The sequence below is a fragment of the Erithacus rubecula genome (genome assembly GCF_903797595.1).
Source record: "Erithacus rubecula genome assembly, chromosome: 4".
Classification (NCBI taxonomy): Eukaryota; Metazoa; Chordata; class Aves; order Passeriformes; family Muscicapidae; genus Erithacus; species Erithacus rubecula.
The window spans coordinates 44,823,029-44,836,581 of NC_136686.1; the positions used below are offsets into that span (position 1 = coordinate 44,823,029).

General features: G+C 35.7%; 1 protein-coding gene across 14 annotated transcripts in view; it reads left to right on the plus strand.

Moving 5' to 3' along the window:
- Positions 1–13,553, plus strand: part of FOXP2 (forkhead box P2) — a 394,702-nt gene that overhangs the window by 311,551 nt on the left and 69,598 nt on the right. For 2 of the 14 annotated variants that reach the window (XM_079304710.1, XM_079304709.1), the window contains exon 3: positions 659–729. The exons of the other annotated variants lie outside the window; for them this stretch is intronic. The gene's annotated coding sequence lies outside the window, so the exon portion shown is untranslated. The remainder of the gene's footprint in view (positions 1–658; positions 730–13,553) is intronic. 14 annotated transcript variants of the gene reach the window in all.

A 13,553-nucleotide genomic window follows, 5' to 3' on the forward strand; every position in this document is an offset into this window, starting at 1 on the left:
TATGGTTTTTATATTATGGGTTAAGAGTAGGTCCTAGCTGCCTATTAGGTCACACACTTAAGTCCTGCAAGGTTAAGGTGCAATAGATTTTCAAACTAAAGTATTCATATGCATAAAAAATATTTTAAAGTTATTTTGGTGTTTCTAAGCCATAAGAATAAGCAGACTTCTTCAGAGTTACATAACTTAAAAATTACCTTTATAGAAGGAAAAAAAAAAGCTCTGTGGTGCATTGTAATATCTTTTTGAAGGCTTTAAAAGTAGCTCTTCTGTATATAATTCACATTTCCTATATACATAGTGATGTATTTTTGTATAAAGGTTCTATTCTAGTTTTGTTTGGAAGAATCTGCATAAATCGTGTATGGTTTCTCCGTTTGTGAATAATGTAGCTCCAAACTCACACCAATGAAACCATCATACTTCTCATATCATGCGTGGTGTATAACATGCATACACACTTACAGTGAGGTAGAGGATGATACCGAAAATTTCTTCCCTCTAGGCTTGAAAAATGATCAAAAAGTAGAAGACACTTTTTTGTGCCTTGGGAAAAACAGATCAAGAAATTAAAACTCCAGTCATTACCAATAACCTTAAAATGTATTTTGATGTGCTGCAGCTTCAGTTACCCTCAGCTGAAGCTTCTCTATTTTAGCTTACAGGGTCTTGTGACCTCAGCCCATAGCAGAGTTTCAACACTAATAGCGACAGCCATCTTGGATAAATGTAAGTGAATTTTTTCCTCATTTCTATAGTTTCTCTCCCTCACATGCACTTTTGGAGTTTTGTTTTTCACTCAGGATGTAGACAGTGTTCCTGACAACACTTCAGCTGTGTGCTGAGTAGCATGATTGACACAAAGTACAAATAAAGCATCTAAGTGGGATTTCTTGCCTTTTAAATGTCACAGTATCAGACTCATCCTGTGCTTTTGAAATGCCAGTATGATGGCCATGCAAACTTTATTTTACCTGCAGCTAGCTTGATGGTAGTTTTCATTATCAGCCAGGATTAATCTGCAAAAAATGAAGTGGTACAAAAAGATTTTGGCCATATAATCTTGTTTTAGTTAATGCTAAGGATGAAATCTAGAAGAATTCAGAGAATATTATTTTAAGGGAAGGTTTGCCTTCTTCAATCAGCTTTATCACTTCAGTTCTGCTTCATGTCAGATTGTGGTAATCCATTTCCAAACTTAGCTCTGCATTCACTAACTGTTGCATAAATCTGGGGCTGGAGCTGGAGCTGGGAAAGGCAACACACGATACATACTGCCTCTGTAACAACTTCCAGAAGTATAAATTAAGGAATTAAGGACATCTGCCCACCATTTGTTTCTGAAGAGTGCCAAATACAGCAGTCATTTTTGTTTCAGTAGTTATCATGCTGTTGTAATGAGGAGACAAACCGAAGAAAATAGAAAAAGAATTATTAATTCAGAAAATCCTGTCCTGTATGCTGACAGCCTGAAGAACCTGGCACTTGGTAGGAACTTAAAAAAGATAGGTGGTCTTAGATACCCTTTGGTATTTAGTCCTGAGCTGGCCTATGTCTGAATTCATTATTTCTGAATAAAATAGCATCCTTGGTCTGTTAAATCACCATACCACCCCTCCATCTTCTATTTGTTCATATACCTAAATATATATGTAACATCATACCTAAAATCCCAAGGTTTTATCTACATGTAAACACTGCATTGTAGCTCTGCAGCTATAGCAGTACCTTCTTAATGACCTCATCTAGCTGAGCACATGATGGTTCAAGTGTAGCTTCTTCTCTTCATGTGATTTCATAGGATGTATCTGTTCATGAACTGTGTGAAATTAAAGGCCACACCTATGAGCAGTTAAGGCTAAAGCCAGCAGAAGTGGAACTGCCTCCATCCATCCATCTTACAAACATGACATTCAAAGATTGATACTGGGCTGTCTCAGTGTTTTAATGCAAACCTGTAGTCAGCTTAAGATGACTTTATATATATTAGAATTCTGATCTTGTAGCAAATGTGTGCTATTTTAATATCTCTGTAATAACTGTGAGGTCAAATCATATATAGCAGAGCTGGAATATATATAGAAGCTGGAAGAGTAGAAGTATTTGTACTGAAACCAGTTGATTATCCTGATTTCTTGAATTATCTCAAACTTTAGTGTGCCATGTAGGTGGGAGTGGCTGCTGTTATCATCTGCACACAGAAAGGAAGTAGTAAAAGGATTATCATGCCTAGAATCTATTCTTTTTTTACTAAAACTGTATGAATGAAAAAAAGGTGTAAAAAATGATGGCTTGGCTACCAGTTCTAAGGAGAAATGTACTGAATCATGAAGAATAATTCCTAAAGTTTCTCCAAGAAAGCAGTTTAGTTGAAGTCTGTGCAAACCCTAAGGACCAATGTCCTCAAAGGTGAAGTTGTTATATAATAATTACCGTAAATATTAATTTAATTTCAAAAGAAGAGGTGTTCTTACATTTGTCATTGCAAAGATGAGTTAATGAAAGAGCTTTGCAACCACTGTCAATGGGAAGTATGTATAGATTTTAAATGTGTTTAAGTATAAAATAAAAGCTCAGTTTCTGAGAAATTTCACAAAATCAGCACTCTAATTATAGCACATTAAAACTCAGTCTTATCTGCATGCTTATCAAATACCAGGTTTTGTTGGAGCCATGTGTGACAGTATAAATTCATTGCCACTCCAGGCTGTATTCATTGCCTCTCCTGTATTTGTTGTCTTTTTGACACTATAGTGTATTTGACACCTCTGTCCCATTAAGCAATGTGTTCCTTATGTACAGGAATGATCCTCTGCTTTGATAACTGTCTCCAACTTGTAAGAACATCAAGATTATTGAATTAATAGAATGATAATGTGATTCCATAGATCTTGTTAAAATAGTATTCCCTTCATAATGGATAGAGTGTGGTTTATTTCCTATTTTTATTATTTATATAGCTCTTCCAATCTGTGAACAGGGGAGAAAGATAAAAGTTGAAGGAACGTGTGTATATATTTCAAACTTTGGGGCTTTCTAACTATAATATGTAGCCTGTTTAGTATTTGGTGTATATATAAATAGTATGTAAAATATGCATATATAAATAAATATGTTTAACTGATTTATTGGGGCTTAGATATAGCTCATCATTTAACACTTTTGGTTTCTTATGTGAGGACTTTAAAATACAGTAGAAAGGATTTTGTGAAAATTATGTTGTAGAAAGTGTGGTGGAGCATACTGGGAAGTTATACAATGTGAAAAAGCTTGCTATAAAATAGTTTTAGATACTAAAAAGCCAGATGTTCACAAATTCAGCCTGCTTATCCTTTTGGCCAAATAGATATAACATTATGTACTTCATACATGATACTAACTTGTAGGAATTTCAGTTTATTTTCTATATTACACTATCATGTTTCCAAAAGTCTAGCCTAGCACAGGAGGCATTTCTGCTCCACAATAAGAAACCTGAGGATTTTGTAGAGATGCTGAAGTTACAAAGGTAACACAGCACAGTGCTGCAGTCATATATATTTTTTTACATTATTCTAATGGTTCCTCATAATTGTCTTTACATCCTTGATGTGTAAAAGGCAACGAAATGTTAAGCACCAAAGAACTAAATCTACTCCCACAGTATATGTTACTGCAAATATGGATTTTATTCAGCCTGAAATCTTTCTTTTGTTCAATGGACACTGAAGTCTAGAAGGTTGGAGTGAGCTGACGGTTATGCAAATAATATTTTTCAAAGATCTGTGCACTAACTGTTCCCACTAGGTTCATTTCCAGAACCCAGACATTGTGCTGTTACCTGCAAAGTAACAGGGACAATATAGCTGAGAAATGTTCATTTCTTAGTGCCTTTGCATCTTAAATTGAAAGATTTGGTTTGACATTATGCAAAAAATTGGCTCTGTAGTTTTCTTCAAAACTCATTCATTTAAGGAATTGCTTTAGGACATCTTACATTGGGCAAAATTTAGCAAGATTATGGGTTTTGCCACTTTAGGGAGATTTTGCCACTTTAATGAGTTTGCCATTCAGAAACTCCCAGTAATGTCTGGGTCATCACTACAGATAGAGAGTAGAGATCACTACAGTAGAGAGACAGATAGATCTGTATATATACTTTTTTAAGCAGGCCCTAAAGCTTTGCACTTCCTAAAGAAAAGGTAAATAGTCAGCTCAAACCTCTCCAGCAACTCGATAACAAGAAGATCTTGACACCTTGTCACCTCTTCTATTACCTGGGTGTCTTTTCTGTGTTCTCCTTCCATGTGTAAATTCTGCTTACATCTTTGTGTTTGTTGCCACTATTTGATATTCATATAGAGTTCATAAAGTTTGTAGAGAAAGTAAAAAATATCCAACTTAATAATCTTTAACTGGTCTTTTAATTGAGCCAACCATTCTACTTTTCCTCTCTTTAAATATTTTTTCTAGCCATTGTTATGACTTGAAACAATCTAAATGTCCATAATTTGGACAAAGTTTCAGAGAACATAAGCTTGAGGGGTTTGGTTTTTTTTTTTGCCAGATTGATAATTTTTTTTTGTTTTTGTGTCCTCAGTTGGGTTTGCCATGGTTGGGAATAGTAACTATTACACTATAAGAAGCAAAAGTGTAGTGAAAATTGTGAAATCTTTCACAATTTTAGTGTATCAGTATCAGTAGTAATAAAACTGATCTAGCATAGAACATTTAATTCCAGACTCATTAAGTATTCAATTCATAACACTTTTATAGTGACTTTTCAGTACTAAAATGCTCTGAAATTTGCTATAGTAATTTTGGGTCAAAAAAGATGATTTTGAAGAAGTTGAAACATTCCTACGTTTTTGAAACAACATTGTTAGTTTTTCAAGGTTGCATAATGTCAGTCAGGTTCATCTCAAAGCAAAACCTTTTCTTTAGAATTTGCTTCACTAATATTCTTATAGGACATATTGGAAATCTTTTAAGTGAAAAAAAAATCTGAAATTATTCCTAAGCAATGTTTTTAACCCTTCAGAATTGCTTGTGAATCACATAAGTTGATTTTCATGCTGTTGACTAATGCTCATGTTTTACAGTGCACAAGTGGATTTTTTTTTCTTTTGGGCAAGAGCAAAACTTTACTATAGGACCTGCAAACCTTAATTATATTTTAGTCTTGTTTTATAAAACACTACTTTTGGACTTCCTTGAACTTCTGGATGGAAATTTTTGTTTCAGTTATCACTTTTTATTTAAAGGCAAGTCTTGGTCTCTTCTTGCAGACTTGAAGCACTGTGGAAGCTCTGGGATCATGTAGAAGGTGACACATGATCTTTTCATTAGGAGTGCTGCAAACACTGTATTTACATGGACTGTCATGATGTCTTTTGTCAAGGAAAATATTCAGGGTCATGCAGTATTTAAATGAATATGTCTGGGTTTTGATAAGTCCAGCTTTAGAAACAACCCTCATTCCTGAGGTTGGTTCTAGGGACAGTTGTTACTGTCAAATTTGGGGGCAAAGCTGTGGCTGAGTTTAGATCTCTGATGACTTCAGAGATGGGGCAGGTGTTTGGTACAGATGTACATTTTCTTATGTTTATAAGATACAGTCCAGTGTAAAAAAAAAACTGAAAAAGTTTAATTGATATGGTAAGAATTCAGTAAGAAAATAGTAATGAAAAGCTGTTTTCAGCCTTTCTATTCCAAAAATAAATATTTTGTTGGTAAACGACATTATTTTTTCATCTTTAATTACATCTTTGCAAAAAAATTACATACTGTTAAACTTGTATGTACATGTCTACAGAAAATAATTAGCTTTAATTGATGTAGAGGATGTTTGTGGTAAACATTCAGTAGTTTTGGGAAATAAGCAAAGTAAAAAAGTGCTGGAATACGAGTTGTGAAATTACCCTTGCTTAAATTTTGTTTAAATATTTTAGACAAATATCTGTCAGAAACAAACCCATGTATTCTGCTTTTGAAGAGGAGGATGTGGTAGGTCACTTTCCAAGGTGTCTTTTTGTTCTGCAATTTGCATAAATTTTTTTATCAATAAATACTTTTGTTTCATCTATTTCTTTAAATTAAAATTCAAATTAGACTGCTATTCAGTGCTTACCACAATTGTGCCTATATGTATATTTAATGAACATCAGTTTGTGAGGTTTTGTTATGAGTAATACAAATAATGTAACAAAAAGTTACATCTGTCCTTCTTAGAATAAATATCTGAATGCCATTAAGTAGTCTGAATTGTTTCTAAAACTAATAAAAGTGAGAGGTAAATAGAATTTTATACAGGAAATGTTTTTAAAGGAATTCCATGTCTCAAATGTTTCAGAAGATTGTATGCTTATTTCAAATTTGCAAAATGATGTAAGTAATACTGAATTTTCTTAGGCTCAAAGCTTTGTGATTAATTGATTTTGTGTCCAGAGAGACAAATAAAAACAAATTCTTCTGAATTATAATTTTCAGGGAAACTATGTTAAGAGGGCTTAGGAAAGTACTACTTTATTAAATGCTAAGCACTTTCATAAAAGAAAAATGAAAAAAATTAAAATAAATAAGGACTTAACAATGTATTGATTTCAAAACTGAGGGGGAGGTGTTTCTATTCACTTCTCTGTTTTGGGGCTATGGCTGCACTCTGAGATCCAGGGGCTGAGGGAGTGGAATTCCTGCCCTGGCAGCCAAGAAGGGAGGCAGGGAGCAGAGCCAGCCCTGCACTCGCCATCCCAAGGGGAATGGCTGGGAGAAAAGGCTTGAGCTCCTGAGCTCCTGGTGCCACCACTCCTGATCTGAGACACCCTCCAGAGCAGGTCCCAGCTGTGCTTTCAGGCCTGGCCCAGGTTCTCTCCATTCCCTGGGGAAAGGGGAGGTGGGACATGGCCCTGACCATTGCAGCCTTTTAATGAAATGCAATAAACCCCACTTCTATGTCTTTTCAAAGGAGTCAACATTTTCAGTGTAAGAAGTGTCAGAATATTTCCTTTTTTCTTATTTGCTTGTCATAACTGCTTTTTTTGGTCTTTTTCCTAGCAATAATCATTTTATGTGATTTATATTAATTCAAACTTAGGGTGTTGTTTCATATAGCACTTGGTTTGAAATGTGCTGCTGCTATTTTTGACTGAAAGAAGTTGTGCATTTTAAACATTGTCCCTTGTAGGCCTATTAAAGCTCTTCAGTTCCCCATAAATACTGCATCATAAGAACTTGAAAAATAGGCTTTTTTTTGGTAGCCTTGGATGTGCTGTATGTTTTTTTCTGACAAGCAGCATCCAATATCTAGTAAATCACAGTTCTGATCATTTTTTGAAAAGATAAATAATGGTTTTATAAACATATAATGGCATCCTTAAAAATGAATTATTTAAGAAATAACAAAAGTATTTTAAGGTAGTTTAATAAAGATATGCTCAAACAGTGAAATAATCAAACTTTTACCAGTATACAAGACTGAAGAAAATAGATTGTTAGGTGTTGCACAATTTTAATGATTCCTCTTGAGAGTGAGTTAGCTCAAATGAAGGTGCTCTGCCAGTTTTATTTAAAGATATGAACTTAAAAATGACTAATTTTATAGCATGTATTTTCTGTTTATGTGCCTGTCAGTTTTAAACAGCCTTTTATATGTAAATGCACGATGACAGTTCTATATTCTGTGTCATTTCATCACCAGAGTTTTTCATGCTGGTGGAATAATCCCTTAACAGATATTTATAGAGTTTTTACTGTTATTTTGACAAATCAGACATTGTTATTAAAGTGATAAAAGAAAGTATTTCTAATGCTTTTTGCATTAGAAGTTCTAAACTTTTTAAAAAATTATATATGTTTCTTAGTTCTATTTTAGTAAACCATTTACAGAAATTGTGTCTTTCAAGTTCCATTTTTTAGGAAAACAAAAATCTGTTCTTGGAACTTGTTTCTAAAGAAGGTGTATCACTAAAGGTCCATCCTTATTACTCTTTCAGTGATTTCATCATAACTGACTATAGCCAGCTGTGTATTCCATTAAGTTAACTCATGAATATCATATACTTTACCAGTGCTGGATGTGGCTCCCCTTAGAGACAGATTGTTTGTCTGTAATTATCAAAGCAAACAAACACTGGTTTATTATCTGCAATATTTATACTTTGGAAAACTTGTTGGTTTTTCCATGGGTGATACACTCTCAAGGTGACAAGTTTGGAGGATTTCAGCTGTATTGTCCATTTCAGTGCATGGCTAAGCAGTGGCTAAGCATAGAATTGTTTGGGTTTGAAGAAAATTGTCAGGTTCCAACCCCTTTGCCATGGGCAGGGCCTTCCACTAGACCAGGTTGCTCAAAACCCCATTCAACCTGACCTTTAACACTTCCAAAGCTGAGGCATGCACAACCTCTTTGGACAACCTGTTCCAGTGTCTCACCACCTCACATTTAAGAGCTTCCTCCTATATGAAAAATTCCCATCTTTCAGTTTAAAGATGTCTTATCACTACATGAAGAGAACACTGTCATTTCTAAATAAATCTTTACATTTGCTTCATCCCTAGATAACACTTCATATTTTGCTGCTAAGCCTCTAGACCACAAAGTAAAAAAAAAAAAAAAAAAAAGGTGTTTCCATAGTCTTGAAAAATAAAAACCAAAACATTGGCAGGTGGCATGGAAAGTCAGTGAAAGGACAGGGACACTCACCTGTGTCTAATGAAGGAGGTGACATTTCAGTAAATGGAAGGTACTTAAATATATGCTGTGTGTTGGCAATCTCCCAGGACTGCTGATGGAAGTGTTTCTGGGGAAAGGAGGAGAATATTGAGGAAACTGCTGCTTTGAGCTGTGTTGTGAGAATGGGACTGGGGACTGGCTAAATGCCTGGTGGGAGGCACCAGGATAGCAGAAACATTCAAACAATACCAGCTGCTGAAGCCATGGACAGCTTTCAGGTTTCTCCTTGACAGCTATTGCTAAAATATATTTCCCCCAGTTTATCTGCAGTTTTTTTTCTGTATTCTGTTCTGGATATCTCTGTGTTATTTGAATTAGTGGTGTAAATCTGCTGTTACTTGGGAGCAACACATGACACAGTTTTTCTGCCAGTATCACCCCATAACCCTGTGGCTTTTCAAATGAACAAAATCCACATTCATCTTGCCTAAGCTAGGGCATTTAATTTTAGGTAGTCTTGTTAGAAGCAAAGTCAGTCTAACCTGTGTCTGCAGTAGAAAATGAGACAGATGAAGACAATGCTGGTTCTAAAAGGATGGGTCTGGTCAATAGATTTGCACATTGTCTTCTGTTACCTCTAGAAAGTGCACAGGCAAGCAAACTTACCAGTAAGATGCTTAAAATGTGACTGTACAAACCTGGCCCAAAACATGATACATAAAATGATATTAAATTCTTGATATTAATATTCTAATGAGTTCCCTGTCGGGCTAAGGTATCTAATAAGAGAAAAACAGAGGAAGATTTTGCCATGATAAAATTGTCTGTTTGACTGAAAATATTCATGCTAATAACCATGTCATTGCACACCAGAACAGATCTGACCACAGTACTGAAACACTGCATTTGATACACGAATAGATGTGTTTGTATGACCAAAGAGTAAGACACATAGCAAAACAAAATCAGAAATTTCTACTCAGTATATGTACATGGCTGCACTTTCTATGCAACAGAAAAAAATCTAAACCCTCTGATTCATATAACACATCACAAGACCATGAAATGCTGCAGTTTTTTCTATTTAGCTAGAATGTTAAATCACACCTTTGCATTACACACCCAAAAACATGGTAAGTACTGAAGAATTATTCTAAACTTCACTGCACTGTTCTAAAAGTTTTAATTAATGAAAGTCTCTTTTCAAATTGCTATAGAAAGGTCACGTATAGAAAGGTTCACGTAAATGTGAAAAAGCACACAGCAGTTCCCTGGCATGACAAGTGATTTCTTGCCCTAGTTCTGGCATCTCTTGATAGTGCTGGTCACTGTTTTTGTTTTCTTGTGCCGTTTTAATAGTGGTGTACACTAATGGTAATGGGTAGAAATGAGTCAGTGATTGCATCATCTCCTTATTCTCTTTACAGCCAGCTTTACCCATTCATTGTCTCACTGTAAGCAAAATTAATTTTCTTATAGTGAAGAGCTCAGAAGCAACTAGCTTCAGCTGCTTCAAGAAGCAGATAGATGGGCTACAGACCTGCATTTCATGATTGCTGGTATGGCCCCCTTTTATCACTGATCAAAAGAGCCTAAAAGTGGACATATAAGGGATTTTATTCAACTACCAGACAGGGAAATAGGTGAATTGGATTAATCTCAACACTTCTTGAAAGCCTGAGAATTGTCCACATGTCAGCTACTCTTTGGGCCAAATGACAGTTTTTATTGCTTGAATTTGACTGAGATCCATCCCTTTTACCCAGAGGAGGGAGCAACTAACACCAGTTAATCTCCATGCACTTCTGATAAATGTACATGAAGCTAGAGAGGACTTGTCAGCCTTGACAGGGTAAATGGAGAGCTGTCCTATTAAAAGCTGCTTTGGCTGAGATAAAAAAATGTTTCTTTTATCTCTATCTAAATAATATACATAAGATATGATACTGATATGCTTGGATATTTTGTTTTCAATCTTCTGCAGCTGCAGCATGTGCCTTTGCTATGGTTTCCAAGATGCAAAGGAAAGGGGGCAGGATTTGGAATGGAAACCTTGGGTGTGCTGTGTGTGTCCTGGGCAAGGTGCCAGTGGTACCCAAATCATTGTGATCTGGGTAGTCTTACCTTTCTATCTGAAACTGTCCTAAACTTAGGGTTTTACATCTTGTGTGCAAGGATTACAAGAGTGAGTAGGTCTGTGATCCACATGCTGTCCACAGTTTATGCATAGAGTATGTTTATGTCAGCTGGAGATAGAAATTTTTGTCTTCATTTTGGACCCATATAAAGTTATCTTTATTTTGCTGGTGGTGATAGCTAATATTGTTGATTAAGAAATGGGGGATGGGGAGGGAAAGGAGTAAATCTTTAGACTAGGAAAAATAAGTTTTCAAATGTTCATTTTTAAGAAATATTTTCTTAATACCTAATTGATCCCAAGATTAGGCACTGGACATGTGCACATTTAGGCATACAGAAGAAGCTGGAGAAAGCCCTGGCTCCTCCCATTGATGGGAAGCCAGGTTTTCTAAGCATTGTGCAAGGGAAAATTGCACTGCCTTTCACACAACTTTCTGATATCCAAATAGTACAGTACTTCTGGAAAACTAATTTGATTGGGGAGCCATATAGTCCTTGGGCTTTCTGTAGGTCTTGTAGTTCATTGTCAGGGTAATTTTTACATGTACTGTAGCTCATTAGAAACTGGACTTAAACTTGAAGTATTATATGCCATCAAATAGTTCCAACGTCAGTAATTCATGGATGTCATTGATCTGAGGCAAATAGGTATTGTTGCCCTAGAATTTCATACCCCATCACTCACATTTCAAGACCATTAAATGTTACATAATGCTTTTTCTTGAAACACTTTTAAACTGAGAAATTTAAGTTTCTGTTTTAATTCTTGTTCCTGTAGTATTTAAAATGAATGTGCCAATGAAGAGCTGAAGTATACATTGCTGTATAGATGATTAAGCTATTATTACCTTTCATACATGTTCCTATGGCAGGGTTGTCAGAGGGAAACAGGCAGACTATCTTCAACAACAACATACAGGAGTGTCAGTAACCTTTGATCTTTTTGCTTATCCAGTTTATAGGTTTCTGTGTTTCAAACTTTCATCATTTGTGTGCCTGTTCATTACTGTTTCTCTGTGGAAAAAGTGAGATTCCTTGGGCAAGTTCACTTCTTCCGAGGATTCTCACTGCCTCTAAGACTTAAAAGTGCAATTTGCCATAAAGCACTAGGTAACAACATAGAATTTGAAATCCATTACTCTGTACTGATAAGGTTTATCCTGAAGAACCTTTATGTACACTGACCATGGCTTGGAAAATGATATCACAAAATCACAATTTTTTTTCAGTTCAGTTATAGTATTATATTCAGTGTAGCAAGAAATGGTTTTGCATGACAGTACACATGTAAATGTCAATGCATATGTCATTTACAGTTATCTGGGTGTTCTGTGAGATTCACAGTGATCATGTTGGAGAAAACTGTCTCTGTTACACTAAATAAAATGTGCTTAGTAAAAATTGAGAGCAATTTTTTTTCTAGACATATAATGACGTGGTAAGAATACAAAACAAAATGACCAGAAACAAACCATTTCTCAAGCAATAATATCTATGGGACAAGTGATCTAAATTGGTGGAACAGGGAGAGTTCATCACTGCACTGCAAAAGGACTTGAAATATAACCTAAAGGCAAGTGAAATACTGATTCCAAGCTTTGAAATAACAGCAACAAATTTACCTACAGACAGAAGATGCATGGAAGCAATAAACGAATTATACAAGTCTTACACACGCAATCTGATTATTCTGACCAAAGTGTTAATTGGATCCTAACTGCCAGATCTGATATCTGTAGTCTTGTAGTGGGAACCTTTCAAAGTGATGAACTGTAATTCACCGAGCTGCTTGAAGCACTTGTAATTTACTGCATGTCATGCTATGAAGAGCCTGACCTAATGGACTTTACATTGCCTGTAATGCTGGAAACCTTTCAATGAAACTAGTTGGTAAAAAAATAGTAGTGGAAGTCTATTCAGAAAGAGGGAGCAAAACTACATTTTAAACACTTGTTTTATACCCATATAAAAAATTGGTCATTAAAAATAAGATGAGCAACTCAAGTCAAATATTTAAACTGGAATATTTCTCAGCAGTGAGGTGTCTGGTAAATTTTAAATTAAGTAGAAGTGATTAATATGAAAAGAGAACCTGAGATAGTTCTAAATGGTGTGGAATATGTTGTGCTTCAGATGGTCATGCATGAAATTCCCTTTCCTGAATATAAAATGTTATAAAATGTGGTTTGAGATAACCATTGTTCCCTACTGCATCTTAAATCAGTGTTCAGAAATACTGAGGGAGCATTTATCTATAAAAATATATTGCAGTTACTGAATGCTAAGTAGAGTCCAAACTTAGGTGCCCCATGCAGGAGGCTGATACCTGGTGGAAAGCAGATTCTTTCTTTTCCTGTAGATAATTTTGAGACAGCCATAATAAGAAAGGTGCAGTCTGCAACCATTGAAACCAAAGCAGTGCTGTGAAAGAGGTCACATTTGGGTAAATTCTTATTCTGGCAAGGGGTTGAGGGAGCAGTGGGAGGTTCTTTAGCCTCTTTGTGGTATTCTGCCCCATCTTCACCTGGTGATGCTCTTTAAATGGTGCTAGAAAAACTACCACTAGTGCCACCTTGCCCTGCAAAGAGGTGGGCTTTCTCCTGTGCTGCTGGGGAGCAGCTCTGCCCCTGGGCAGCTCCTCTTTGCTGTTCTGCTTCCCCAGCTATTCTGCAGGGCCAGTAGGGACCCAAAACTTAGGAAAAAATTCCCTTCTACAGTGCATCAGAGAAGATGCACCAAATTGTAGCTGATACCTGCCAATCTC